General features: G+C 35.7%; 1 pseudogene; it reads left to right on the top strand.

Annotated features, from left to right (window-relative positions):
- Positions 1-4,799: 4,799 nt before the first annotated feature.
- On the top strand, positions 4,800-5,597 carry LOC149427010 (uncharacterized; annotated as a pseudogene).
- The last annotated feature ends 481 nt before the right edge of the window (positions 5,598-6,078 follow it).

The raw sequence follows: 6,078 nt of genomic DNA, 5'->3' as shown, positions 1-6,078 counted from the left end.
ACATAGGCCTAAGGGCAAATCCGCCTCTGCTATAATGATAAATAGTTTCTATATATTTGTAAAGTTTAAGGAATATGAATTAAACCTAGAAATATTTTACTTGGAATGATGTTCTTTTCATAACAAAAATCTGTAAAAGATTGCACATAATGATAACTTTTGTTTAATGTTAGGGGTTATTGAACACGTAAATTAAGTTTACGGCGAAATTACGTCCGGTGAACCAAATCGTTATTATTTACATATATATTAGTCATTTCAAGTAGGTATCTGTTTTTACAATGCAGTGCCTTTTTTCCCTAGATAAAATACCGTATTTTGTGCAATCGCGAAATAAATGAATATGTAATTAATAACAAAATTGAAGTAAAATTCATTCCATGCGAATAAAGTCAGTGTCGATAAGGTTGATAGAATAAATAATTATTTCATTAACTAACTAACTAACTAACTAACTAACTAACTAACTAACTAACTAACTAACTAACTAACCATCACTCCGTTTCCCCCAGGGGTAGACAGAGAGGATGATGTAGAACTCGGTCTTGGCACACACTCCTTGCCTCATTCACATTCACATTCACATCGTCTTTTATATACTCTTCTATGAGTCTTGACATGGCCCGATTCAAGTATCCGATTCACTTGGTCGTGCCATGTCTCCCTCGGGCATACCCGACTTCTGCTACCATTCACATTTGCAGCATGTATTCTCCTTACACTCCTTTCTTCGCTCATTCGCTCTACATGCCCAAACCATCTAAGCGTCCCTTTCTTGATCTTAGTCATTATGCTTACATCAGCCTTGCACTCTTTGCGGATCTCCACATTTCTTATACGATCATAAATGGTTTTACCACACATACGCCCCAGGGATCTCATTTCTACAGCATTCAGTCTACTTTCATAATTTCTCTTTCAGTTCCAGCCTCAATTCTGTACATCAGTGTAGGTAGCAGTAATCCATTATGGACTGCTAGCTTCGCTTCTTTGGACAAATTTTTGCCTGCGCCAACTGCGTTCAGTCCTCCATTAATGTAGTTACCTGCATTTCACCTTCTTTCAATATCTCTGTCAGCCTTCCTATCTCTCGTAAACATACTTCCTAAATATACAAACTCATCCAACTGCTCCAAGTATTCCTCATTCGCAACTATATTGCACACTGTTTTAGTACTCTCTTTCAAACACCATTACTTTAGACTTACTTACATTCATCATTAACTCATTCTTTATACATACTTCGTTCATCTTAGACACGAGAGACTATAGATCTTCCATTTTGATAGCAATCAGCACCGCATCATCAGCCTATAACAGTCTTACCCAATCCTACCTCTTTTAATTCCTGCATACAATAATCCATGTATAGATTGAATAACCATGGTGACATTACGCAGCCTTGTTTAACACCTTTTGTGATATCAAACCAACCCGAAAAAAAAATAATTTCACAATTTTCAAATATTATATCTGATGACCTTCGTGGCTAATCAATGCGGTTCTCTGGTTAAGAGAGGCCTCTGATTTGGTTGTGGTGTGGGTGTGGGCGAATTAAAAATATTTGTAGGTGGGAAGAAATTTAATGTTGTTTGTTAGTATTTCCATTCCTACAACCTACAAGAATTCACTCCAACTTTTACCTAGCTTATGCAATCCATTACTCAAATAAGATAAAAAGTATTCGATTTTCCTTTTTTACCCACAATAATATAATTATATTCTTAACTTTACGGATGCTAGATATTAATACGGCTTTGTTAAGTCTGACTAAGAATCCCTTCCTTCCTAACGGAGGGTTTTAATTCCCGTGGGAGATTCCTTACGCAACCGCGTATTAGCGTAACCTGAAGTGAGGCTTCTAGCCAACAGATGGTAGCAGGTTTGTACCATTCTAGTATTTAGAGGTCACTCAACCCTTGACGTTGCGTTAATTTTAAAATATTTCATATAAAAGTCATGGATTTATTATTGTATTAATGTGAGCAATAGCAGGCATATAAATACTAATTAGTCACCACCCATCTGAGCGAGTGTCGACCCCTAAACAATGAGTACACAAGGAATATTTTGCCTCTGTTTTAGACTAACTATTATTAAATCTGTAACTTCGGTTCAATTAACTCTAGAAATCTATAAGCTTTGAATTTGAGTGTCGTTTTCAAAATTGGAACTCATTATGTGCAGGATTTAGACAAGTGGTTACCCGCCTACCCACAGAAAATTATTTTAATTTCCTTTTTAAAAACTGGATTTTTCACGGGTCTTCGCTAATAACATAAAAGATTACAATATACTACTTACCGAAGTAAATTGTTCGTTTACCCTGAAAATTTACTGAGGCCTCAATTTAGACGACTGCTTCTTTATCGTTGTACAAATAACTATGCCTTATTTCGTATTTTTTTATTGTGATATTTCTGGTAAAATATTTTGTTAAAAGTGAAAACAGATAATAATATCTTACAATAAATTAAATAATGGAGCACCGTAGGGGCCCCGCTTCACACATGATGTAAAAGGGTCAATAATAAAGATCAATAATATGTAGACTGATCCATTATGTATGAGATAGGGAAGGCATATGAATTCGATTAGTGGGATTCCCGCGGTAGTTTGACTAACTGGAGGGGGATTTTAAATTGCCTATAATGTCTGTCATCATAGTTAGATATATTACTTAGAAGGACGTTGCATAAAAAGGATCGGCGATCTTAAAATAATTCCAAACTTTTTTCCTGAAAAGAGCATTTTATTAAAATAAATCAAAAATACTAGCTGTCTGAAACTCGGGTTCAATAAACTATAGAAGCTTTGAATTTAAGGACGGGTTGTTTCGGAGAATCTGAACAATTCATCAAATTTCAACGTTCATTTTCAAGTTCTGTGAAAGATTTTTTCAAGTTCTGTTTTTATTTCAGTTTTGTCAAGCAACTAGCCTACAATGATATAAAAACAGAACTTGAATAAGTCTTTCACAGAACCCGAAAATGAACGTTGAAATTTGATGAATTGTTCAAATTCTCCGAAACAACCCGTACTAAGTGTCATTATTAAAATTAGAATATGTTTTGTGAAGAATAATTATTAAGACGAGCGATAAAGTGGGAACCCATAAATTATAATATTCCAATTTTCATTGGTCTGCGCTATAATTCTTATATTTTCAGTACATTACATACTTGATTCTGGCCTTGTCAAGAGTCAGAAAAGCAGAAGGGTGTGTATGATATACGCGTGTGAATGAAGCAAGGAGTGTGTGCCTGGCAGGGTTTTTTGGTGGTCTGTCCTCTCTGCCTACCTCTGCGGGAAAAGAGCGTGATGGATAGTTATTTAAAATTGCTGTTATTAAAATAGTTGGAAGTCTAATTGTGTGCATAGTTGCATTCCAAGCAGTTGATCGGGATTCGATTCTTATTATTATTATATGTATTTTTAAATACATTATTTATTTACTTTTAAATTATATATTTTTTTATTTAATTAATTTTCATTTTATTTTTCATCCGGTGATTTTTCACGGGTCTAGCTAATAGTACAATATTTATAAAGGCAGGTGTTACTTTATCAGAAAATTAATGGCGCCTCGGGAGAGTGTTAGAATGTTTTAGAAAAAAAAAACAATAGTAGGTACAGATAATACATTTTCACGAAGCATGACTTGGGTGACATGGAAGTAGGTAAGTTGGTTATCCGCTGTCAGTGTCGAACTCAGCCCGTACTACTGCTACTCGAGCGTCCTGCCTACCGGGCAATCGAGCACCGATTCTCCAAACTGAAGTCTCACGACTCTCCAATTTGCACAAGGAGTGGAGAAGCCCATCTCAACGGGGCAATTGGGTTAGTGAATCACATTCCTCAGCAATGAGAGGATGACTGAAGAAGATACATTTTATATATTCCACGGAAAAGGGCCTGGTTGTTTACCGTGTTTGTTTAAATACAAGATGACTTTTCAAAGTCACAGAAAAAATCGCTTTATTTGGCTAGATAAATTATTTATACTTTTAAAAATATTTTAAACATTTACCCATTATTATTTCCGAAGTAATAAGGGAGATAACTAATGTTGCCGATATAGTTACCCGAATAGACCAACAAAAATGGAAATGGACAGGTCATATGATCCGAGACCCACAAGAGAAATGGTGTAAAAATGTCACTGACTGGTATCCCAGAGATGGCAAGAGAAGTAGAGGACGTCAACACATGAGATGGGAAGACGACCTAAAACTCACGGCTGGACATCAATGGAGAAGAGTAGCGCGTGACAGGTCCCAATGGAAATTGTTAGAGGAGGCCTATGCCAAGAGGCAAACTGTGCTTCGGGATATATTATAACAAACAAAATATTTCTAATATTAATGTACCTAACAGAAGTTCAGAATAAAAGGCTTATTATTATTATTATTATATTTCCGAAGTTAAAGCAATTATTAAACCTAGTAATTGGCCCAAGCGCGCTGTGATTTACCGAGAACTTGTAACAATACATCAATCATCCAGATTGTGTACCATCCAGAAATCGCAGATTGAAGGTAATTTAAAAAAAAATATTTGCTTTTAAGGGGTTATATACAGTTAGAATTTAATTTCAAAAATACGAATTTTTTATTTCATTTTCGTAATGGACATTTATTTACTTACACACACAGAAAATTTCAAGTCAATCCGGCTATTATTTTCGAAGTTACACGCATATTTGTAAAGACGTGTCAGAGCGGAGACGGTGACTCCAAAACGTATTCGGGGGTTTTAAAAGTTGCACCTGACGGCGACCAAGAAGTTATGAAGAAAGAATGTATTGGACACGTACAGAAGAGAATGTGCACGTGACACCGAGATAGTGTGAATAAAAATGTGGCAACAGTTGATAATAAAAATGAAAAAAATACAACAAAAAACTTTTGGTGGAAAAGGCAAACTTAGCGGTGAAATTATCGACAAGTTCACAGTTTATTATGGCTTAGCAATCAGGAGAAATTGTGATCCTGTCGAAAAAATGTATAATGCTATCTGGGCCACATATTATTATTATTGCTCAACGGACAAAAACCTCAACACGAGAAGTGCCCGGTCGGACCCGAGTCATGGTGCAGTTGGCAACGGGCAGTAGCTGCCAATGAATTACCCACTTTCAAGCATGATCATCCGTCATTGCCACAAAATTTTGCTGAGGCTATACTTCCCATTTATACAGATCTCAGCAATGAGAAATTATTAGAAAGATGTGTGGGTAGTTTCACCCAAAACAACAACAAGAGCTACAATCAACTGATATGGAAAATCTCTCCAAAAATAGTTCAGACCGGTTCCAAAACTGTAGAAACGGCTGCATACATGCTGCTGGCATATTTGATGAAGGTACAACATCATTATTATATTACATGAATGCAATAGGGGTTTTACTAGGGCCCAAAGCTCATTTCTACGCCGAAAGAGAGGATAAACAGCGCGTGGCCGTCTCCGACCGCAGAGCACATGAGAGCACACGAGAGGGAAAAATGGTCCGCAGACAACACCAACTCGAGTTATTAGAAGCTGCCGAAGGGGCGGAGGGTGTATTATATGGCCCGGGAATAGACGACTCGATGTAAGTCAAAAAAAAAATTTTTTTACTCTATGTAAAACTTTTCAAACTTTAAACGCGTTTTTCTCAAAACTGTGTTTTTAAAGTCGGTGACCAAGATTACTCAAAAACGGCTCAATCGATCAGTGTCAAATTTTAACACAAGCTTCTTAAGTATATTTTAGAGTTATTAATCGCCATTAAGGCCTGTTCTCACTGATAAATACTTTTTTTTTATAGACAAAATTAGGCCAAAATTTGGTAAAAAGTTAATTTTTTTTTTGAGAAGCCGCTATTTTGTCAAAAAAAAAATTTTGCTCTGTCCTTCGATCAATTAAAGGAATATTTATTATTATAAAGAAATCCGTTTGGTTTTTTCATTTTAGATAATCCAGTCCAGAGATATGATGGTCGCCGCAAAATGCCTTTTTTGAGAGGAGCTTCTGGAAAACAGCTATAGCAGCTTTCAAAATTATAACTTTTACAAATAAAAATTCTTAAAATACTTT

Source organism: Hesperophylax consimilis, chromosome 1 (assembly GCF_061612785.1).
Source record: "Hesperophylax consimilis isolate HC1 chromosome 1, BYU_Hcon_1.0, whole genome shotgun sequence".
Lineage (NCBI taxonomy): Eukaryota > Metazoa > Arthropoda > Insecta > Trichoptera > Limnephilidae > Hesperophylax > Hesperophylax consimilis.
This window is presented reverse-complemented; position numbering and strand designations above follow the sequence as displayed.